The sequence below is a fragment of the Anguilla anguilla genome, chromosome 5 (genome assembly GCF_013347855.1).
Source record: "Anguilla anguilla isolate fAngAng1 chromosome 5, fAngAng1.pri, whole genome shotgun sequence".
Taxonomy (NCBI): domain Eukaryota; kingdom Metazoa; phylum Chordata; class Actinopteri; order Anguilliformes; family Anguillidae; genus Anguilla; species Anguilla anguilla.
The window spans coordinates 15378616-15403935 of record NC_049205.1 but is presented as its reverse complement, the minus strand read 5'-3'; the positions used below and the strand labels follow the sequence as shown (position 1 = coordinate 15403935).

At 43.1% G+C, this 25320-nt stretch overlaps 1 protein-coding gene across 6 annotated transcripts in view; it reads left to right on the top strand.

Annotated features, from left to right (window-relative positions):
- The first annotated feature begins 453 nt into the window (after positions 1-453).
- trim2a (tripartite motif containing 2a) overlaps positions 454-25320 on the top strand; it is a 42034-nt gene continuing 17167 nt past the window's right edge. For 3 of the 6 annotated variants that reach the window (XR_004765286.1, XR_004765285.1, XM_035417947.1), the window contains exon 1: positions 13475-13714. The gene's annotated coding sequence lies outside the window, so the exon portion shown is untranslated. Of the gene's footprint in view, positions 561-2471; positions 2686-3115; positions 3548-13474; positions 13715-25320 lie in introns of those variants that run through there. The other 3 variants (XM_035417949.1, XM_035417950.1, XM_035417948.1) reach the window with 3 other exon arrangements.

Here is a 25320-nt window from a genome sequence, read left to right as displayed (position 1 = left end):
TTCTCTAAAGTGTGTTTTAAATATGTGTGTGGTGGCACATTGTTAGAAGAAACAGTCCAGTTCAAATTGGCATTGTAGAGACACTATGATAACTGCACATCCCTCCTGACCATTGCTTCACATCGTTTCGACACACTTATAAGTGTTCTCAAATATGTGTTCTCAAAACATTTGAACAATAAAATTACTGTGCAAGAAAATACGCATTTTGTTGACATTGAATACATGCTTTGCACATACTTTAATTTCGTATTTTAAAGTATTTGCACGTACTTTAATTTTGTATGTTAAGTATTCTTTCAGGCAGTTATGGCTGAAGGCTTTAAAACTAGCGTGTCCCAGAACGGGCGTCTCTTATCTCTGATGACAGCAGCATGTAGCACAATATACTGGGCTTGCGTTGATGTTCTCTGTGTGACTGTAGCGGTTGCCACGCTTTGTATTTGCAGATCCTCTGGAGATGAGATAAGGGTACGTACATCCCCCCTTCGACACCAGCCCGTCCCAAGAACAAAGCCCATCTCTACTTGATAGCAGAGAGAAGATAATATCACAATGGGGTAAGGATACATACGAATACAAACTAGTCATTTAAACCAATGCTTACAAAGTGTGCTGTATTTGGGCAGAAAAGAAATTTGGTCTCTTCCTGAGGGAAAACATTATTGAAACCTAAAAATTGATTAAGAACACAATGATATAGACATGATAGACAGTTTAGATATTATAAATACATTGATCACTAATAGTAACTGTAGTCACAAATATTGTTTATGCATTATGTTCTTTCCATACTAAAACGACAGTAAATTATATTGTATATATCACGCATACGTATTAAAAAAAGAGGAAATTTTACATACATAATGATTTTGTTCTATATTTTCCACTGAAACCACTTGGAAAAAATATACATCTGTGAAGTAGTAGTTGCTTTGATCTCAGCGAAAGCAGTACAGCAATTTACAATTTTTTTCTGCCGGGATCTACTACCAGGCATGTCTCCCATTCTGCCAACACTGCAAAAACTTCAAATGGGATTATTCTCTCCTAAATTCACACCACTTGTCAGATGAAAGGCGTAATATCCGCTGGTGGACTTGCAGGCTGTCTCTGACACCACAATTACTCCGCACCTACACCAAAGAGAGTGGCTGTCATGAATCATCAACTCCTTGGAGTTGGACCTTTATCGTCTAAGTCGCCAACCCAGTTTGCCAAACATTACATTGCACTGCTGCCTGCTCCAATGGTGAAATCTTGGAAGAGAAGGCTTGAGTAAAAAATGCAAGCAGTCTCATATTTTTGTATTTTACAAGTTGTAAGTCTGTATTGTATTTGCCTATATATATCTGGTCAAAGGTAGAAGTCAGTGATTTTTTTCACCAGTTCCTTAGCCTCAACGCAGAATTGGAGCTACATAAGAGTTTCTTTTTTTTTTTAGTTGAGCTCAATCTTGGCCTGTGTAGTAGACTGCTAAATTTCAGTACAATAAGCTGGGAGGCTGTGTGCATGTGCGTGTGTGTGTGTGTGCATGTATACGTGCCTCTGTCTATCCTCCCAGTTCCCACAGAGAACATTTATCATGTATCTTTTACTTTTATAAGACTGAATATTGCGCTGTCACATGTGTGCCTCTACAAAATTGTTAAATCATCATATTTTTATGATTCAAAACCACATGAGCAGGACAATAAAGGCCTATTAATTATTCACCATGTAGTCTGGAGGCAGCACTAATCCTTTTATCCCCAGAGAGGATGGCAGGTGCACAGGCTAACAGGCTAGCAGGCTAACAGTGCTCTTCTCTGTGTCTATGGACCAGTGCTCCACAGTAGCTCCTGCATTAAGGAGAAGAGGAATTATTTTCGTTTTGCACTGTTTCTGCACAATACTGAGCTCATTGTGAGCATTCCTTGCTTTGTATCAGTTCCTCTTCTGCTTCAGTAATTCTCATAGAAGGTTTTTCCATTATCTTTCTCTTTTTGTGGGGGGGGGGGGGGGGGGGGGGGTAAGGAGTCTGGAGCAGCGTCTCTTCTGCATCGTTGTGTTCTCTGCATGCTTATTAATCCCTTATTGGAGACCCTTAGTATTCTGTCCACATACATTGTATTTTGTTAGCGAGGTGCACTCATATGGAGGCTAGGCTGCCGCACCCAGACTGAAACTTTCTGTGCCCCTTACACTGTCAGCATCAAAGAATTCCACCATTAATAAAAGGAATGCAAATAACTTTTCTCTCCCCCCCATCTGAAAGGGGCTTTCATCCACTGATGCATAATGTATAGTTGCCATAGCGACAGCCTCCCACAGGACAGAAAAGAGTGTGGCGGGTTGCCTTGGAAACCAGAGCCATGCTGAGAATCAGATGCCTGAAGAAGAGTTGAAAGGAATGAGAATGAGGCGGTGGCTACTGTCGCTTTAAATGTTTATGGCTCATGCGCATGGTGATGCAGGAAAGAACGGTTAAAACGGGGACAAGCTCTCCATCCTCCGAAAACATAATAATAATTGGGAAAAAATAATAATGGGAGACATAGAATTTAGGAAGGTTCACGTGGTTCTGAATGAGAACACGTACGAAGGAATGCCCTTACTGAATTATAACAGCAGTTATATTTAGGCTACTGTAAAGTTTATTTAAAAAAAAAAAAATCATGAACAGGGGAAGAGCCAGTGCCTACAGTATGTATATGACCTGAATATTCTATTTATTTGCTGTAAACTACATATAGCAATCTGACCTGTTCGTCTTATTTACAGGTATGGCTTTGAAAACACTTCAAGTGAGAAGGGACTTTTTTGTATGACCATTTCACATGGGAAGCAATTATCTTTCACAAAAAAGCGAATAGCTGATTATTTGTAACAGAATCTTGCCTCTCCTCAATACCGAACTTTTTGGTTGAGTGAAGCGGTTTTATTGTTAATTGTGGGAAGTAGGGCGTGTCTTCTGAGGCTTTTAATATAGGTCACGTTGCCCGTGCAGTTTTCTGAGTGAGAAAACCTCGGATAAAGAAATTTAGCCACTTCAGCGTAAAATGCAGGTGGGCTAACAGAGTGGAAAATATGACCGGTGTTAATCCATATGTCTTAACACCACATTTTTAAGTTACTTTCAGTACAGCCTAAACCGAGCATGTGCTCCTATAATTAGATGTAACTGCGGGAATCAGAGAAGGTGTCAACTGCATAAGCTACTGGTGCAATCGATTGCCAAATTATGCGTATGTTTTATTTCATTTTTGTTGGATACACCCTTTGAAATGAGAATGGATAGAGTTGGTCTGAGATAATGTATTTGTATCCCGTCGGAACCACTCCTCTCTCTCTGGGCAGATTAGAATTCCTGCAATAACTGCAGCAAAACCGAGAGCTGCATTACATGCACACTGAATTTGAGAAAGAGGAGGGAGCTGCCTAGGCAGTCTGTATTGAATTCATATGAGCTGAGGCGGGTGGAGTGTGTCCTTATTTTACCGACCGCATATTTTTTTGGAAGTTGGAAGTGAGGGTACCGATTCATTCGCAAATGCAATTCCTGAACGTGAGTATGCGTGTGTTTCTCATTCACCGTCGTTATAGCCAATACTGTTTTGATTTAGGATGTACTGTAGTACTTGGCTGTTTCCGTCTGACTGCGTCATGCGTGGTGGTCACTGTACATATGGGATGCATGAAATAATGTTAAGAAATTTCGCGGCAATTCCGCTGATATGGTGGTTTATCGACAAACAGGATGATCGCAAAACCTGGTGTTTGTCCGTAAGAATGACCACAACTGTCTTTTTTCGTTTTTAACTGCTTATCAAGAGAAATAAATGCGATCTGGTGTGCCCTTGGCATAGAGTAATTCGCGTGCACAACTGAATGTTATTTAAATATTTAAGCAACATTAGGTAGGCTAAATATCGCCTCCCCGAGCGTGGCAACTAAATTTTATTTTTATAAACTTTTTGTCCGATAGTAAAACATGTAGGCTATACATGTTTTAATATGGCATAGAAAGTTTGTAAAATAAATTAAATAAGATGTATTAGACCTCAGCGTATTTGTTTTTGTATATCAGCGCAGTTTTTGTGCAGAGTTTGTGGATATTAAGTCAATATCACGTTGCATTAACTGTAGGTCATGCTGTCTTCCATTTTAATTTCGGCAGTTATAGGCTGCAGTTACGCTATGCATTTTATTACCTACATATTATCATTGACACATGCAATAATAGTTTAAATTTTTTTCCATAGGTCAGGCGAACGCTGCATTTTGTTAGGTTAACACGTTTTCAAACCAGTGTTAAATCGACGGCTACAATAGGCTATAAAATGAGATGGTAGGGCCACTCCAAAGAAGTAATCGGACGTTCTTAGATTTTAACCTGTGGTTTTAATTTCTGAATTTTCTTAGGAAATATCTACTGAAAAAACAAACAAACACGTTTTTAATAAAATATATTTAAAAAAAAAATGAAGGCTATTTGGGTGACTTGTGGATATATGTAGCGAATTACGATATGAAGTTGTTAAATATATGGCAACATTAGAGGAAAGAAGAGTGCTATGATAGGGAAATGTTTTTAAACAAAACTTCGTTGGTTACAAATATTATGAAGAAGCTGGAGCTATTAGAGACACGGTCTAGTGATATGGTTCATACACCTGAGTGATCGCGCATGTAGCCTACACGCTTGCGGCGATAGGCTACTGGCTGTACAGCGGAAGTCTGATTTGATGCCATTGATAAGTATCGCCTACAGCGAGTGCTTGCACGGGAGTCATATTTTCCTCAAATGTGTATCAATAAAACGAAATGTAGCCCCTAGTACAATGTGATTATCATGTGTTTCAGGTCATTCAAGGTTAATATTAGTTCTTGTCTGCTCGGAAATCTCATAGGATGCAGAACGCTATAGATGCCTACAATGGTAATACACGATGACGTATGAATAACTGTTGCTTCATATGTTCTGTTTATGACCTCGTGCACAATGGAAAGCTAAACCATTGTTCGTGCCACACCCCATTAGAATGCCATAAACTGCCAGCGTGTTGACGTCTGCAGCCCTACAGTGGTTTGTCGTTGCAGCGTCGATGGAATTACAGGGGATGGTCATCTTAAGTGACGGTAGCGCATGCGTCAGCCGTAGGGTGCCCCGCCGTGCCTACACGGTCGGCGCCCCTCCTCCACCGCGCTTGCCCGTCGCTAGCATCAGCAGTGGATGGCAAGACATTTGAACAGAGTGAGCCTGATGAAGGCTTAACTGAAGTGTGAACGGGACGGTTTACCTGTATTCCACAAAATAATTGGCCTAAGCCTTTATTAACACAAAAGTTTGATGGCCCGCTTTAGCCTGCTCTTAGCACAATATGGTTACCAATCAAGGGAAGAACAGGAAAGCCTTGTCCCTATCCTGCATGGTGACTAGCTCTCAGCATGATAGCTACTGCAAAACAGCACTGTGTGTCATCATTCCATGTATCCTACCATATCCTATCACCCCTCCCCATCGGTTATGAATGGAATAACAGGCATCTTTTTTTTTTGCATGTTGTGTGTGACTTTAACAGCTGCAAATCATTAGTCCTTACGTCTGTGTCACGTGGACACAGACTGATTTCATTACGTAGTTCTAGGTTTCTGGGCAGCTATATTTTCATGGAAAAATGGATGAAGTGGATCAGAAATGAGACTCGATGAACTGCTGCTGCTGAAATCTAGAGCAAGACGATACCCCCTTATCTTCCAAAGCTGGAGGCCTTTCTGCAACACGATTTCTGAGTTTCAGATAAAATAATTTATCATCCATTAAAATTTCCATAAAATAGAAAATTGCATTCAGGCATCTCACTGACAAATGAAGACAAGCCTGCATGTGCAGTAGCATCCAGTATTCCCAACAATGCACCTTCCACGAAAAAACCAAAAACAAATACAGTTGCTCTAATATCATCGCCCTTTTTGGAGAAAATAGCTTGACATGAGTTGTGGAAACAAATATATGGATAATCTGGTTGAGTTTCTTCGAGCATGCCGAGTCATTGTTCCGTGCCGTATTATTGCACAAACAAATCTGTGAAGGGCACTCAAATTTCTCCAAACCTCTTATGCAGAGTTCTTGGAATGGAGCCTGGGACCTTCTATTTTTAAATGAAATATCTCACGAGATCAAGAGACAATAGGCCTCTTCCCTCTGAAACCTCATCCTTGGGAGGACGTTGAATTGTGCAGTGCAGTACCGCCTGAGGGCCGGGTGCGTTAAGAGTGACCGTTGAAGTGCAGTTCAGTGCTTGTGTGAGCCGGGCACCCAGATGGGCACCAGATGACCTCTGACCTCTAGATTACTCTCCTAATGGGGGGGAAATCAGAGAATTAATTTCTGGGTGGGCATTCATGAAGCACTGAGCTAATTACTACAGAATACGTGCATTTGTGTTATGAGAGTGTGGCTTCTGTGGCCATGGTTCAACCAAGCATATTAACTTTGCATTGCATGGATGTTTATCTATGGTTATTGGTTATTTTTTTGCGTGTTAACCATGATATGCTGAATTTGCTGAACCCTTTTACCTCCACCAAAGCTTCAGTATTGCATATCTTTGTTCTGTGAGATCTTTGGTTCAATGATCAGTCACATTGCTAGTGCTGGATGGTTGGTTACCAATGTGGCATTTCACTTGTGGAGGCATTTTTCATTGGGTTATGAGACTAGTCTGTTTTTGTAGCATTGGCTCAGTGCATTCAGGTACCAGACACAAGAATCTGAGGGTTTATGTTGCGTTCGGTATTTCCATGTTCTGCTTCATAAGCAAAGCTTTTTTGAGTTATGAAAGCTTTGAAAAGTCAGTTTTACCACTGAAGTGGTGCATTACCTGCTTCTACCACCAGAGGATGTCAAGGTCTTACAAATTTGTGTTTGAGGAAAAAAGTGCTCTTGATCAAAAGCTATGATCCCAGTCATGTAAAGCATTAAATAATATGGTGCTTCCTTTTCCCCAGCAAACATTCAACCAGTGTTCATTCAAATGTTTCCATTATCCTGGGGAAATTTAGTCAAGAGAGATTTCTGGGAAATAACGTAAAGGACAGAGGAATAGTAACAAATGACAGGCTTAAAATTTAATTATCCTTCTGTTTATTTCATAAATCTAGAGGCTGTTTATGTAGCTCGAGGGGATGTCTGTTGTAGGCATATTACAGCCAGCCTGTCAGGGCTTCCTGTTGAATGGTACAGAATGGACCACGAATGCAGGGTATGTGCTGTTAATGGTACAGTAACCACTAGGTGGCGCAGAGCTGCACATATGCTTGATTCTCAGATGCTGTGCGGGAGAAAGAGATGAAGGATAGAAAATGATCAAATCATTTTTTTGGAGTCCGGGGTAATGCATGCAAGCAAAGCACTACTTTTTTGTATCATACATCCAGCTGTTCCTGAATCAGACAGGGTGCCCAGTGGTTGCATAACGAAGAGGCCTGGTAGGGGTTTGATGATCTTTTGAAGATTAAAAAGAGTGGCCCCTTTGGCTGCCCAACAGGCAAGTACCAAGGTTTTTAATTTGATGTCAGGCTGTATCAGTAGTCAGTGGAGGGAGATTAGAAAAGGAAATGACATGGCTGAGCCTGAGGAAGTTGTAGTTCAGGTAAGTGGGAGCCTTCGTGTATACATTTGTGTGTTTGTCATTGTGTGTGTGTATCTGTGTGTGTGTGTAGACAGATGCAGGTAACAGAGAATGTTCTGCTTTTTGTGTTCATGTAGTGTAAGCGTCATAGAATACAGAACATTTCTGAGACTCATTCAGGTTTTAAAGGACTGCAGAGATAGGCGGGTGCATTCCAAACACAAACATTGCTACGTTAGCGTTAACATTGTTCTATGAAATGTATGAAATGTAACACAACTTAAGGAATAGCCAGCTAAGCTTATGTGTGTACATTAGACATGCAAGCCTAGACAGTCCTGATACTTAAATGTTTCTTCCCTTAAATTTTAATATCAAGTGAGTCCGCAATACACTTAGATTAAATCCAGGGTGTAAAAGCCACATTAAATGAGTACATGCTGAGGCTTCTTTCCGTCATACGCTGAGCAAATCTTATCCGTACTGTGAGCGAGGGGGAAAGTACAGACACATTTTCACAACAGTTTGCTTCAAAAGTGCTGTCACAATGTGTCAGGGTAATCATTACTATGGGAAGGTCAGAGTTCACCGTTTAATACCTATCCCCCTGTCAGCCCCAGAAAAGGCGTAATTCATTTTGGTGGGATAGAGGAACCTGTGATTGGCCCAGAGATACCCAGGCTTCTGAATGCACAGTGCGACCCGTGGTGCGCAGAGGGAATCGGGGACAAAACAGGCATGAAATGGCATGTGAACACTTTCCCCATTCCCTTAGGCTCTCCCACTAACAGAACCTTGCTAAAATAGTCTGTTTCTGAGCAGTTTTATGGGACGTTCACATGATAAGGGCGTACTTCTGTGGTAAAATAAACCTGACGGCATTCACGTGATGAGGACTTTTATTTGACAGATGCGGTAAAAGGTTTTCCAAGTCAGAGATGTACATTGCATCCTGCATGCCTGCCACTTCCTGTCTTACCCATGCAGTCTGTAACTTTGGAATAGTCATTTTCTACCTGGAGGTTAATGGTAAAGCTTTTGGCTGCAGTTTGTAAACGGAATGACAGTGGACGGTGGGCTGCCAGATTTCATGGTGACAGCTCACTGGAAGCACTGTGCTGTTTGTGTTCTGAGCACAGACCTGCTTCACATGGAATTCAGTGTGACAGTTTGGATGAGCCATTCAATAAAAGGGGTTTGCAGGAATGAAAAAATAACCAAAAATGAATCATTTGTTTATTTGTGCAATTATGAAATGGGAATTAATGAACCCTCTTTAACCTGTATTATTTGGGGTGCCTGTCCCTTTAAGATAACCCAGACAAGGGTTCAAGGGGGGTGAACAGGAACAAACTGGAGGTGCTCTCAGGTGTCCTGGCTTGCCTCTTGAGTTATCTGAAAACATGTTGCATTTTGTTTTGTTATTTTTAAATATACATAAATTCTGTGATATAAATGGGTTGTGTTGTCTTCACCTTTTTAACCTCTGCGTAGTTTCTCTAAGTTTGAAGTCCACGTTATACTGTCCTTGTACCAGCAGGCCCTGATCTAACAGCTGTGTTGTGTGCCTTTTCCAAAGAGCCCTTCCTAAAATCCCCTTAATCATTTTAAGTGATGCCAGAAGAGGTCACAGGGGTTGAATGCACTGCCATTTGTTTTGATTTTTTGGGGGGGGCGGGGGGGGGGGGGTGAGTCTGTTGGGGCTGCCAGCAGGATTTATGCAACATTTGCCAAATAGCTTTTGCCAGTTGATTGCTTTGCCCTTGTCCTGTTTGTCAGGCGGTGTTTCTTTTGATGTTACACAATTTAGGGTCACAAACATGGCTCTCTTCCTAATAAACTGTATAATCATCATTACTGATTTGGTTATAGTTTCTGTTGCCACGTACAAGTAAACTTGGAAACCGGCTTCCAGGCCCTAGGCAGAATTGTTTTTTATGGGGCTATTTCTATGATTTGAGGCTTTGTAAGTCCTTTTGTACAGGATATGGGGTCCAACTGTGACTCATACAGTAAACCCTTCCAGACTAAAGAAAGGAACTGCACTGTCACCCTCCATAGACGGGTGGGAGATGGAAAGTTGAAAGAAAGAGAGAGTGAATGAGGGGGTGAGAGAGAGAGAGACAGAGAGAGAGAAAGAAAGGCCCTTTTGGAGACCAGACAGATTAATGACTGAAGGGCAAACCAGGCTTAAAGTCTCTTTTGCTGTCAGCAGGCCCTGTGCAGTGGTGCTCACTGATGCCAGCTCTCATCCATCCTTCTCAGTGCCAGCGGTGGTGAGAGAGAGAGGGAACGGGGCCGAAAGATGTGACACGTCTCAGGACTTTGTGCATCCCCGGCCATTATGCTTTATTTGTGAGGCTTATGCTTGCTTGTGTGGTGTATGCGTGCGTCATCTGCAGAAACGTCTTTGGTTCACAGTGTGGATGTGCGCAATGGGGTTGAAATTTTGTTAAAGCAGGGCTACCCACACCTGGTCCTGGAGAGACACACAGTCTGTTTTTTGTTGTGACTCAGCACTTAATTGAGCAGTTAGCGAGAGATTGCCCAATTATGTGCCCACACTTGCTTTGTTGGGGTTGAATTGGTTGATTTTACGGGGAAAATAAAAGCCAGCTCGCCCTGTGGCTCTCTAGGACCAGGGCTGGAGGACACCTGTCTGAAGTATAACTGAGCAATATACAGTAAGGGAATATACATTGTAATTATTTTTTAACCTATAGTCATATTTTACAATCACATTTAAAGCCACAAATAATATTACCAGGCTTTGAAGCCCCTCTTGGTGAATTGCTATCGATAAAAGGGGAAAGAGATTCCTCTGTTGCTATTGATTATGCAGTTTGTGTGTTGATGCAACAGGAGGGAGTGAAGGACAGCTGTACTCTGGATGAGAGTTTTCATTGCTGGATCAGAGAAGAGGGGTCTGATGGGAAATGGGCCATCCTGAACCACAGGTCCAAACAGGGCGAAGCTTCTCATTGGTCCAATAGTCTTGATTCTTGGTGGCTGCCTTATTACATTGTCCGTCATGGTTGTGGTAAATGTATTTACTTAAATGTATCTGCATTGTGTCTGCAAACCTGAGTTTGTCACAAGTGATGCAGTTAGAGTCGCTGCCCATCCGTTATGATACGGAATCATCCTGTATTGAAGGATAAAATCAATACAGGATGCAGTTTGTTCCATATTTTCCTGACCTACTCAGAATTCCATTCACAAATAATGTCTTTCACAACAGCGAGAGTAACATAATCATGAATAAAATCAAACCGGTTTCACATGAAATGAAGAGATGCAGAATCAGTGCTACAAGCACTGCTCTGCTGTGTGTATTTGTGTTTGTCAGTGGAGCCATCGCTAGTGGGGTGAAAGGTGGTGGCGATTCCAGGGGTCCACAGCTAAAAACATTCAGTTTGTTTTATTAAAAAAGGGTGGCCCAGAGCAATATTCTTTCAGGGGGCCCAGAATTCCTAGCTGCGCCCCGGTTTGTCTGTATGTGACAGAGATGCAATTGTTGTCAGCTGTTGTCTGCCCTTATACAGTAACCTTTCAAACCTATCCCTCCAGATTGCTGACCTGGGGGTGGAAATATTTCTTATTTTTCTTCATTGAAGGTGGCAACCCTAGATGCAGTCAGCTTTTAGCTGATGTTCTTCCCCTTATTTTTAGGTTAGTTTTAGTTTTTTTCCCCCTGTATAATTCCTGATTGTGTTTTTGATATACCCAGCAAACAACATGCATTTTAAAGCAACATATCAAAAGAGTTTCAGACATGTGCACTCAATGTACTTAATTTTTAACATTGCTAGTTACCTATTGCAGCTAAGCTTTTGCAGTAAAGCGCATGTTATCAATCTTGCTTAATCTCTGAAAAATAGCCAATCTCTTTTCCCTTTGCCCAGGTTAAAGCTCTGCTAGACTTCAGTGATTATTAGCGCCATCTCATTACTCTGTGAGGGAGACCACACTACAGGAAGTTCAGACAGAGAGACACAGAGGTCACATCTCTTTAAGGCCACAGATGATTTGTGGGAGCAATATCTGGACTGTAAAAAATTGTCCCCTGGCATCTTACCATTTCCTGTTCATTATTCCCAAGGTCACATGGCAACATAGCAGTGTTTACAGTATTCTCCTTGGGGCTGCTTACCACAAACAAGAAACTGCTTTATTTGCGAGTGCCCCCTTAATTCGTAAAAGGACCAAGCTTTTAGGCTTGTGTACTGATTACAGCATGTCTTCGGTTATATCTGTGGGAGCTTTGATGAGCTTAGTGAAATATTCAAGTATTTCTCTGGCAAACCTTCAAATCTAGGACAGATAATGAAAGGATTCCCAGTTGGTGACTAAGTTTGAGGTGTACAGATCTTAATCAGTTCCCTCTAGGCCTTTCCCAAATTGCTGAACTGACAATTGAGTCTAAATATGAACTTGCATGAAGGGGAGGGGTATTGGTGGTCATGGGTATTTAATCTTTTGACTGCAGTTTATCAAACTGTGTTACTGTGTTAACTGCAAGTGTTACTTTTTCCTCACATGATGAGGTTGGTGGTCACAAGCAAAGCATTGTGTTAGTGACAAAAGTAACAAGTGAAAATTCATATGTCGCAAGCCAAGGACAAAGTAGACTGAATAACCAACTGTGCTGAATAACCAACTGTGCTTGTGCTGAGCCTCAGTGGTCATGGTCCGTTTCCTGGTTGAACGCTGGTTGTGACCTGTTTCCTGGTTGATATCTGGTTACGGTCTGTTTCCTGGACGATAGCTGCGCTTGCTCGATAGCTAAGACCCGTGTGACGAAGAGAGGGCCAGTGAGCGCAGAGGAGTCAGCTGCTGTCTGTGTGACAGCCCTGCAGGGCGGCCGGCTGCGAGAATCCCACTGACACCCAACCGCTTGCTGAGAGGAACTTGTGATAAACTCTTATGGGACTCAACTCTTCAGCCAAGCATCTGCTGCTACTTACGTGACAGACCTGTACTTCGCCCTGGTTTTCTCTGCGGTTGAAGCAGTTTTTAAGTTTGTGGTTTAATACGTACTGTATGGGTGCATTATTTCATATTTTTTTGTACGTCATTTTTATAATGATGCTTTGTGTAGCCGTTGAGTCGTTTCTTCTACAGCTGTTAGGCCTACCCATGAACCCACATTTTTACTAAGGGGAGTGATACTGTATTACACTGTTACTGCCTTTTTCTTGGAATAATGGTCATAATTCAGAGAAATTAAGCTTTCCTGGGCCAAATAGGCTTTAAAAACTTAATGTATAATAATGACTAATGACCCATGAGATTGCTGCAGTCAGCTGCCAGATGGTCCTATTAAAATAAAATTTCCATATATTTTTATAGTAATTTTTCTGTAGATTTGTTTTCTCTTGCTGCCGTACTGCTGTGTATTGATACACCAACCAGGGGCGTGATGCAGAAGTGCAGGAACGCACATTCATTTTTGCTTTTTTTAATTGCAAAATATTTCTTTGTGGTTGCTTTAAATTTTGAATGCATCGGTAACTGATGAGATCATAGGTTGGATTTAGGTTTAAAAGAGGCCCAGAAGTTCCTGTGACGCAGGTTTGTCTGGTTCTAAGCATTGCCATCCAGTTTTGCGCAGGGTGAATGTGTATAGTGAGGGTCAGTGTGTGCATAAGTGTGCGTAATTGTGGATAAGTGTGCATGAGTGTGCATAAGTGTGTATGAAGGTGCATCTGTGTGCACAGAGCCTGTCCCCAGCCAGACCTTCGTCACAGACACAACCCCCCCGCCAACCCCCACCCTTATCTAGAGTCGCTGCTGCTTCTGTGCTGTGCTGTGCTGCTAGCCTCCAGCCCTGGACGGCGGCAAAGGGACACACGGAACTGCCCACAAGCTTGGAGCAGCCGTCCGATTGGCCGCCGCCGCTCCCCTGACGATAGGGCCCCTCCCCCTCTCCCAGGACTAGCGCTGCCGAGTCTGTTTGTGTTTCTGTAACCCGACACTGGAGCCTCGCACGCGCGGCGGCTAAACGACGCTCTGACGGGGCGCCCGCGAAACAGCTTACCTCCCTCCCCCGTCTGTCGTTCACCGCGAGAGCGGACCAGGGTAGCCATGGAGACCAAGTAAGTGCTTTCTGCTTTCACGTGAGGGGAAAGAGAGATAGGGAGAGAAAAAGGAGATTGAAGGGGAAAAAGAGAAAGAGAGAGAGAGAGAAAAGGAGACTGAAAGGGAAAGAGAGCATCTGTGTGACATCGGTCTTTCTTCGTCTGTGGAGAAGGGAAGGGTTTAGATGATGCTCTTCTTTGCTGGTCCAGGCATCAGAAAGGCTTAAAAGCCATGTCCACACCCCTGTGATCTACCTCTCTGGCTCACACAGGCCAGCTGATAGCAGTTCACATGGCTCAGAGGTGCTGCGTGTGTGGTGTTCTGGGGCAGTGGGCAAAGGGAACTCTGCTTCATTGAGTCCCGCAGGTGCAAATGTGAAGTGCCTCACTGAGGCAGCCTCCGTATCTCTGTTTCAGTACAGTGAACTTCGAATGTGTTTTTCTTTGTAGAGCAGGTGCGGTGAACATTAGGGATGCCCCCTTTTTTTCTACAAAATAAGAAGCATGCGTGCCATGTACAAGCCAAGCCATAAATTTTACTTATGTGATTGTATTAATGAGTTTGCGAGGCAACTGTTGTTGAGACTGAAAACCAGGTAATAAAAGTGTCATGAATCTCCATCTGTCATTAATCTTTTATGTATAAGAATATAAATGAACTACTATTGTGTTTTAATAACGATAACTTCAAGAAAATATAAATTCATTATTTTATTATTATTAAGATTAAGTTGTCCAGATTCTACCACAGAATCTGGACAACACGGATATGTGCATGCTGTGCCCATGACGTAATGAAAGTTCGAAACACAGTTCTCTATTATATTCTTACAGTTGTCTCATTGAACTTGTGTGCTTGTGAGTGTTCAATGTCATAAATGACTCTGTGACATAAATGACTCAGATGCCCGGAGGACATGAGTGATGCAGTCTCTAGCAGTTTCATCAGTGGCTGATGGTGAGCCCAGATGGTCAAGTTTGGTGCTCCTCTTGTACAAAAACATTTGAATGCAGATTAGAAGCTTCTAGAAGTTTTTGTTCAACCATGGCTACTTTGCGCCGGAGTCAGCAGAGGAAAGTGATCTGCTTTGCATATTTGCATTTTCTCGTTTGCTGTCGTTAAGTCTTACAGTCGTGTCACACGCCTCCAAAAAGGCTTCATTTTACTGTCATTTGAGTTGAGGCGTTTGTCTTTCCCTAGCTGGAAGTTTGTTTAGGGGAATTCTGCAAGTCTCCGCGCCTGGAAAACACTGGTTCAAATTTGTGAAAATAAATAGAAACATCAGTCGGCGAGCTGTCAAGCTTCGATCCCTAAAGATGTGCTCCCCTCGCTTGTGTAAGACTCCGAGAGTTGGTAGAGAAAGGTACGAGGCAGGAACTGTAAATAATCAGGGTTCTTTATTCTGCAGAAGGGGAGACCGTTTACACAACAAGCTGTGTGTTCAAAGTTCTGCAGAAGGGCACTCCGCCTGAGCATTTCTAACATTCATGTCACGTTCACGAGATTACTTTCAGTTTTGGTATGATTATGTGTCACTGGTCTCCCAGATAAGGTTAATGAGGTTTGATTTATTGCATCTGAGAGAGAGCTTTGGTAGAACTCCCTTACCTGTCCAGGCAAAAAATACACACGGATATATAAAATTTAACTCATATAAACATTTAACTCCAACTCCTGCTATAATGAATGTTTTGGGGGTCATGTTTCTGCTTCATGATGGAGAGGCTTTCGGCCTCGTCTGGGTTGCCAGGTGCGTCGTGTTAGAGAGGGCACATAGTCTGCAGACACCACGTCATCGCTGCCCCCCCCCCCCCCCCCCCCCCCCCCGCCCCCCTCAGTCTGTGTGCCACCTGCGCTGGCCCCTCTGCCAGACCCAGATCTGACCAATTGCTGCCGCATTTCGGAAGGCGTCGGTGACCGCCGCTTCGTGCCAGATGTGTGCTAATTGTGTCACTTTTGAGTTTTCAGGGCGCTCAGGAAGATTATCTGTGTGGGCAGGCTGCAGACTCTCGTGTGAGGGGGGGGGGGGCTTGGGCTCCACAGATACAGAGAAGGCTGTGCTGCTGTTCAATTGAAGCCTGGATGAAAAGCGATATCTGGGAGTCACACTGACTTTTGTTAATCGGTTGGCACTGAGAGGCTGGCCTGTGGGTCTTAGGAGTGTTTATCAGGCCCACAAGCCTTTAAACTGTCTGCGGGTGTGGCGTGGTGCCCGAGCACCAGGGAACAACCGTTTTTAGAAGATCTGAATTTATGTTCATAACATTAGATGGCTTTGTTTACACATTAGCTCACAATGACCTTTTTCATTACTGTGCTTGACTGGTACAGTGACAGCCTAAAGGCACTGTGCATTCTCCTTGCTTTGAGAAAATGGTGGCAAAATAAGTCTGTAGTGTGCTGATTAAACACATTTGTGGTTTTTAATGCACATTTAAATTACAAATGAGGCCAACTCCATGGTACAGGAATAACCAGTGTAAGGAAGGCGTCGCAACAAGACAGTGCTGCAGCAATTCTCCGATTACCCCCCCGAGGACATTACCCAATAAAGCAGGAAGTGGGAGAAGAGAGAGGCGATGATGGAGAGGAGGAAACAGCTGACATGGCGGGTTTAGGTTTGTGAGATTTTTACACCCGCAGAAAAACCTGTTTGGTTGGGGCTGTTTGAGCTGTCAACACGGGGCTGTTCTTAAAAGATCTGCTCTTACAGTAAGTCTCGGTTTAAAACCCGAGTGTGCTGCACGTGTTGTGTCTGCCGGGCTTGTGGAGTGCAGGGAAATTGAAAGCTGAACCTCGATGCAAACACGGCACAGGAGACCTGGTGTTTTTCCACGTCTTGCACTTATAAACCTCTGATAACTGCTTTGTACGCAAGCACGTTTGTAACCTGGTTGCTATGGTGGGTTGGCCAACCATCCAGTGACTTGCTTCTGTTTTCCTACAGCGTTTGCTGTAAGAAATTTAGTACATGATCTACTGAATATCTTTAAATGTTCTTGAATGTAGTATGCACTTGGATACATTTAAAAGTAGTGCCTCACAAATTTCCATTTATGTATCTATAGGACCTCAGGTTACAGGCATCATAGTTTGTACATTAGCAGTTCAGTGATCCCTGTTCCTCTGATAGTAATTATCCCATCATTTTTTGATTAGAAAATTGAATTCAGAAAAGGGGAAATCATGATATTATTTAATTTTTAATGGTGTGAGCAGGCCTTAATCTGTAGTTCTGTTGTATAGGTGAATTTCTGTAGTTTTTGACTACAGTATGGACACTGAGCTGCAAGTTAATTATACAAATTATGATAACCTGCCACGACTTGCTTCATTAAAACGCACAGGCCTGCCCACACCGCAAACCATTCCTCCACAGGATTTGCATTTAAGTTCCTTGAGGAGCCCAGCTTGAGAAAAACAGTGTGATAAACGATGACAGCAGTACCGCTTTCATTTCCGTCTAGTTTTTGTTTTGTTTTTCTTCTTTGCTGAATAATTCTCCCACGCCTCTGCAGTAAACCTCGAACCATAACTTAGAGTAAATTATGGCTTCAGTATATACACAGCAGCTTTTCATTGGTAGCTCACTAGAGGTGTGAGTTTGCCCATTTGCTGTAACAGTGGATATAACTTCGGACCATAACTTACAGTAAATTATGGCTTCAGTATATGCAGAGCAGCTTTTTGTAGGTAGCTCACTGGAGATGGGAGTTTGCCCATTCACTGTAACAGTGGATATATCTGAAGGGCTTCAATTTTTCAGGTAGTTCTGCAAGTGTAGTTGGAATGGAATGTGTATCAGTGTTATACATGCTTTCAGTTGGGTGACCTAATGCCTTTGTAGGGGAACTGAATGAATGGAACTTAAAGCATGATTGACAGGCAGGTGTACACAATTCCATTGCATTGGCCTTAAGGGCTGCTCAGTAATTGTTGAAGAGTGCATTGAAAATGTTGCATTGTTATTGCAATTTCTCTCACGGAAATGAGATTATTATTTTTTTTTAAATACAATTTTTTTTTTTAAAAAGGCCACATATTTACAATGTATATTGCATCATTTCCCATCTCAATAAGGGTTGCCCCCTCCCCCTTTGAACAGCAGCATGATCTAATCTGATGTCATGGGGTCATGACCCCACGCGATCACTGTCATCACAGCAGGCCCCACCCTCCCGCTCCTTTGTTGCTGCCATGTCCGGCTTGTACTATATTGTATAGATCATTCTCTCGGCTGGGAATAACTGTAGATCCAGTCGTCAGTTCCGCAGCCCCCTTCCTGACTCTTTGAATTGGGAGTGACCCTGCTCTCCGTGGAAAGCGTGGCAGTGTAATTTCCTGTATGGCTGCCACTGTCTGCTCTACAGCGCTGGGTTTGCTATGCTTTCATTATCTGCTTGTCCCAAGGGGGTAGATCTTCATGTGCCCCGGCCTGCACAGAGGGAGGGGGGACGTCATGGAGTGCTCTCCATCCTGAGCAATCCTTAATCAACTGGACTGCCACCTCCTCCCTCTGACTAAGCGCCCCCCGGCATGGATGGAGCTTAGGGTGGCTGTGGGCTTAGCACACCCTGCATGATGATAAACATGGACAAGCAGATGAATCTCATAACAGATTAAAACAGAGATGCACAAGATCAAAACAGGATGTGAAGCTTGAAGCATGGCTGGATTATCTACGCAATATCTCAGAGAGGATTTGACTAGAAACAGATTCATAATACAGCGTCCATATGAGGATGAAACGTGGGGAAAAGTTTTTCAGGTGAATTTATCATGATAGCATATGGTTTCTATTGTTTGTATTTATTTTGGAGCACAAAGTCATGTTGGAAAAACTGTTTCGTAGTAATCATGAAATTCGATTTTTAGAATTCTTCCATATAACTTAATGATGCATATTATTCATCTTAATTTAACATTTCATTGCACTTCCCCAATCACGTACCAGATGCTGCTGTAGAATGTATGTATCCAAAATCACCTGATTCTGAGTTTATTAAATCACATTGGTTGGCCGATTAGCAGATGGTTATAACTATGGCTGAGTGTTTTGTCACGGAAATCTGGAACATTTCCCATTTTTCGACAGTTTCATGACTTTCCTCGTTTTTAGTGCTTTCTGTGATTTTTTTTTTTTCAGCAGTTTTGGATGGTAGCTGTCAACCGTAACCTAGCCTACCTGCTTTGTGTAAGTCTAAGCATGTTAATCACCATGCCAAATTCTTAGAGAAACAAAGTGCAATCATGTAGCCTACAGTATATAGGTAATGGAATGCATTGGGGTCAACATTCCCATCTGTGTCGCTTGTTGCAGTCATGTTTGACGGCCCCTGTCAACAGAGTTGATGTTGAGTGCTCCTTCCCCCGTTACGGTGAAGTTGTTAATGACAACAGGCGCTGCATCAAAGACTAAAACCTCACAATGTTGTGGCAAAACAAACTTTAAAGAAATAAAAACTGAGTCATGGTAAGCCTGTTTTATTGTTATAGTAATAAAATATGAGCATGTTGTGTTTCTAACAATGTTGTTAAAGGCAAAATGCATTCTCTTTATTTCTCTGATGGACTGCAGGGATTAAATGCACCCACTTATCCATGCATTTTGCATGTATTTCTCCTAGCGGCAGCTGCATGCAGATTATTATAATAATTTTTATCTTAAAGGATATTTTCTGTCACTGTTGCTATAGTTGCGGATGTTATTTCAATGTTTCTCACTCTTGGACATGGGCTCTCTATTAATTTAATAAATTAATGTAAATAACCTTGTAAATAAACTGTGACTGTGACCAATATTTTTCATGACAGATACCCAGCTTTAGTTATGACCAAACCTATATTGCTCACAGCTAAATACTTTTATACATTTTGGTGTTTACTGAGGAAATAATAGTTCTTGACACTACATCCTTCTCAAGATTGAACCTGCAAACTCTCTGTTTCAAAACCTAGTTTCCAGACCACTGCTCTCACATGGTATTTCTGGTGCTGCAGTGTTACTCTTTCTCTAGTCTTTTTGGATGTGGTCCATGTTAAGCTTTGTCGCAGAGCTGACATAGAGATGTCTACGGACGAATCTCACTGCTGCAATGAGGGACAGTAGGCTTTAATATCCTACCATTCATCCATACGAAAGCTCTTTGTGCCAGTTGATTCCATTCCTGAATGCCCCCAGGACCGTCATCCCTTTAAATCAAATTGTAGAGCCTTTTGTCAGTTTAGTTCATTGTTCTTTTAAATCACTGAATCCCGCATGTTATACATACTGTGTTCTTTTCCCTCAGAAGTTTCACCAAAGCCCAGAACAAAGGTTTCAGGAGAAATTGGTTTCGGATGAGCTCCACTTCAGTTTTATCCAGTGGTGTCTGCTGCAGTAAGGAGCAGTTAAACTAGAATCTAGCACAGTGCAGGCTGAAAAAATGTTTAACCGCTCACTCAAATATCACATTATTCAAAATTGAGATGCGTTGTATCCAGTATTGTCACCTTTATATTTTCATTTCTTGTAATTCATGTCAGAATAATGTGTTTGGAGTAATTTAATGCCCCCTTCAGTTTCCCAGTGTTTTTACTGCACCGTTGATTGATATCTTTAATTTGTATGCGTTTTGCGTGCTATTGTAAGAGCTGTATGCAGTTTTGATGGCAGTCATTCATGCTCAATGGCTTTTGTGACGGAAAATTGGAACCCCTTATGTTGCCTGGTAACAAATGCATGTGATAGGGTACTTTTACATTTTGATACTTTTAAACCTCCAGCAGTAGTACATTATCCCATAACTGTTGGAAGTGTGTAATTTATTAATTATACTGCGACTGATTCCGATTATGAATGGATTGTATGTTAAAAAAAATTGGCAATTAGCTTTGTGCGTGTGTGTGTGTGTGTGTGTGTACGTGTGTGTGTGTGTGTGTACGTGTGTGTGTGTGTGTGTGTGTGTGTGTGTGTGTGTGTGTACGTGTGTGTATGTGTGTGTGTGTGTGTACATGTGCATGTGTGGCTGTGTGCGTGTTATATGTGCAGTGACAGAAGCAGTGCTTCAGTCAGACAGGTGAGAGATTTGGAGGCGGTTAAAGGACCGTGTGGAATGCCTGTGGGCACTGGAGCCTCTCTAGAGATCACAGAGCTCTGCAGCAGTTCAGATAGAGCTCTCTATCCGCACGCATGTGTGGTCAGAACAGAGGTTTTGGAAGCTTGCCTGTTAACTGCACTGGATTGTTGGCATGGTCCCACCGGGTCACGTGACCCGTTCCTCCCACCCAACCCCTAGTTTACATTTTGAAAGCGCCAGCTGTTTGCGTTAGCGTTTGCGTTTGCGTCGCTTCCGTCGGCCCGCGAAGCCGGGGCTGTGTGTGACGAGGCAATTTTTACTGACGGGGCTGTTCTGGGAAAAAAGGGCTGACCTCAGTACTCTGGAGAGAGCCGCTGGACGGACACCGACGAGCGCTGAGCTGAAACTGGACTGAGGAGCCCGGACTCTCAGCACGTTCTCAACGCGTTATGAAGCGGTAACCCGAAAACTAGCCTCTTCTGCTCTGGCATTTTATGTCAGTGGGAGTTTAGTCTTAGCTGAATTGTTTATCCTTGGATAAAGTGATGTAATCTTCTGTTAAGCGAGGTTGTTTTGTTTTAGCAGTCCTGTCATTGCTGCCAGCTTGCGCAAAGGTGAGTTTTTGATTGTGACGTTCTCCGCAGAGCAGGATAAAATTTTGAAATGTGCACCCCGTCCAGGCCAGGACACCCGGACGCGCTGCGACGCATTCCGATGGCGTGGTCTGTTTTTTGCCGACCTCTCTGGGACCGCTGTGATGTAATCCTGGCAGCGCGAGTTATGAATAGCGCTTTTGGCAGAGGGTGGCAGCTCTCCCGGCAGCTGTATAATGGCGTGTGTGTGTGTGTGTGTGTGTGTGTGTGTGTGTGGGACGGGAACGGAAGCCATCTGGGTGACTGCCCCGTCTCCCCGCGGTCCGGCGACTTCCTCGCCGCCCTGCTGGGCACCCCGAGGCGGGCGGGATGGCCCCATGCCATGTAACCCCCCCCAACCCCAATCCAGTGCCCTTCAGTGGTGCTCCTCTCACGGTTTCCCAGAATTCAGTGCGGGTGCTCAGTCAGGCTGTGAGATAGTAGTTGTTACGCAGCTAAGCTCTGTCACAGTAGAAGAGAGTGATTGAATTGATTGGGGTCTCTTCTACTGTATAGCGATGCCTGCATTCTTATGCAAGTAATTCCCTTTTGTGCACGCTAGCTGAAAGCAGTCGGGGGTGTGAGAGAGGCTGAGCTGTGCTGAATTTCTGATTTATCCCCAAGTACAGAGAGGGATGCTCACTTACAGTACGCCTGCAAAGATGTATTACAGCTACCAGACACGTCGTTTATCTTACAAGCTTCGGTGAGATGAATTCAGAATCAGTGTCTCCGCAATAAAGTGGGAACACCCATTGCTTGCAGTCAGCCAAAGAGTTTGAGCAGCATGAAATATCGGCTGTTTCTCGGTGTATATGCGTGTACTGAAAGTGCATCCGTCCAACTGGCAAAAAGGAGACACCTGCAAACTCCCCCAGCTCCCAGTGTCCGTAGAACCGACTGTGAGACGCGGATGTGAATCTGCGGCCTTCTGTCCCGGCTGATTTTCCCCTGTCCTTCACACCGCGGATTCTCATTCATTTCGCTCTCCTGTCCTCAGCTGCAGCGCTGCTTTTTTTTCACGGACGCTGTGATTCATTCAGGTGCCTTTCGTTTCCCGGAATCGTCTCGACCGCGGTCGTGATGCCGCGGCTTGAATGGCGTCTCGGCGCGTCGGCTGCCGCTGCCTGCCCGAGGGTGACATCAGAGTGGGACGAATCGGCGGATGATTCATACGTAGAAGCGTCACTTTACAGCTCCGGTATCTTTATTATCTACTCAATAGATGTAAAAGAAAATTAAATCCCATTACGGGGAGCTATAAACAAGCAAATGAAATGTAAAAAGGCTGTTTGGTTTTTCCCTATTGTTCTGTATGAGATCAATTCTGGAATTTATCCAGATAATCTCGACAGCTAGAAAAGAGCCCATCCCAAACAGTCAACATTTTACAGCTCAGCATTTATATTTTGCCACCGGGCTCCAAGGCATTATTACGACTAGCAGTAATTCATGGTAAACATAGCTGTGTGTGCTGTTTCCAGGTGCACAGATAAAATGCATTAGTTTCACTCACTAGTATGCCATTTATTTGATGGATTCACACTATTTATAGGTGTTTTCTGGCGTATAGTTCTTGAATATATGGTTCAGCTTCTGTTCTTCATTCTGTGCAGTGGTAGAGAATTGGCTTATATCTCACTCACAGTGACATGGTATACCTGAAAATCATACCACCTGGACTGGTCTTACTGGACTGCAGGGACAAGGGGAGTGTGATCATATCTGGCCTGTCTCTGCTCTGGAGCACTATGAGTGTTTCCATGACAACATCGGAGTGCAGTCTGAAGTTCAGTCCAGGTCCTGCTGCACTGAAGGGAAGTTTCTTTTTTTTTTTTTTTTTTTTTGAAAGCACTCAGTGAGTTGTGACCAAACTGACAATTTAGTTTAGGAGTTTAACTACAGGTGGTCCTTACTCATTTAACTTTTGTCTCATATGCAAACTTAAATATGTATTTATTTTTATACCTCGGGTCCCCCACAAAAATGAGATTTTGAGTTTCATCTCAAGGGGTTTTATCTTGAAACAAATTTCTAATTGAATTGATTAAGCAGATTGACCATTTGCACAGTAAATTTATTTTTCAGTATGGTATTTTAACAAGCAGAGCAAGGATTAGATACAGTGTTGACATATTGAACCTGTAGCCCTGTTGGCGCTGAGCTGTGATCAGCCTCATTAATATTCTAGAGCCTGGGACACAGAGGCAGGAAGTGAGGTCGTGGCCAGTGATCTGGGAGCAAGGCTTATGCGGTGGACTGAAAGGGAATGTGGGTGAGCGGGCGTGTGTGTGTGTGCACGTTCTCGTGCATATGTGCACTCTTGCGTGTGGAGATGTAACTGACTGGACCTGACACACAGTCTGTAGTAAGGAGGCACGCAGTTTCATGTTTGCGCACGCATGTATGTGCACATTTATGTGGAAGGCCTGCCAGTCTATGCTGTGTTGACTGACAACACGCTGTGAGGGGTTGGCGGAACTCTGTGCAAGTTAGCAGCAAGCCACAGGGCAGTAGCCTCTCTCTCTCTCTCTCTCTCTCTCTCTCTCTCTCTCTCTCACTCTCTCTCTCTCTCTCTCTTTCTCCCTCTCTCTCTGTATCCTCTGCTGGCTGCATCCCAGACTCATTACCAGGGGGCCTTCGACTGATGGACAGGACTGGAGATTTGCTGACTGCTGCACCCCTATCCCACAGTCCTTTGCAGGTTTTGCTGTGGTGAGCAGGCAGAGAGAGAAAGCAATGGAGAAGGGACTTATGTACAGACTGATTTGTACTGAATTGTACATCTCGCTAAGTTAGAAAGTTGCAAACATCTTAAGCAGTTTTTTTTCTTGATTATAACGTTAGAGAGTTTCTGATCAGACCTTCTCGAGAAGAGATGCAGATTCTTGATGTAAGATACCGTGCAAATAAGTCTTACATCACCATTTTCCGAATTAAATATTTAAGAGCAACATGCTAAGTGCTTGTGCTTCCCATCTCTACCGGAAGCAGGCCTGTAGGGATTTGAGAAGTTTCATAAAAGCCCTGATCTAATCTGTGCAGCATCACGTCTTCCTTAAACTTAGGCTATGCTTGAAATACTACTGAGATATGAAAGGGTGTCAAACTTTACGCTTTTAGTTGTTAAAGGAACTCAGCATCTCCTATTTTTGTGGTCAGGGTAGGCACAGGGTGTGGCTATATCACATGACTTTGCTCAATTCAGTTCGCACAAAATATTATTATAATGAATATGAACTCACTATTCTGAAAATAAAGGTTAATGAGTAATCTTACACAATGTCACAGTTTTTTGTGTGCGATTTTTGTGAGATGGGCATGCATCCCTGCTCTCTTGGTTGTTGCTGTAAAGGCTCTGTTTAGTATGGTCTGTCTATCTCCTTAGCAAGTGCACAAGGTAGTCCTGAAGTGCACTTGTTTGCCCAGGAAGTGAAAATCATACACTGCAGCGTGATGTCATGGCTTGACCCAGGAAGTGAAAAGCCCTCCATGAGTATGTAGTCATTTGGCCCTGGTTGGCCCTCAATCACATTTCATCTCAGTGGATTTTGCTTACACTGTATCCCACAAAAATGGACAGGGCTCTGCGTTCTGGGCAGAGCAGTTGGAGTGAAACAAAAACACAGGCCTCTGTGGTACTGTGGGAGTCGCAAATTCCTCCTGATAACAGGCTAGTGTGCATGATATACTTTGAGACAAACTGTTGGCTAGAATGCTACTTTATTTTGAATTGCTCAGTAATTTAGTACACTGTATTGGGAGTGGGGTAAGGGATGGTTAGCATTCCTTTTGCTTTCTGTTCATCGCACAAGAGCCTTTTCTTTTACTAGCTTTCATCAGTCTTTTTTTATTTTATTTTTTATTTTTAACTCTGATAACTTTGTTATTGTTGCTGTATTTGTGCTGGTGTGTTGCACTTCTTTAATATTT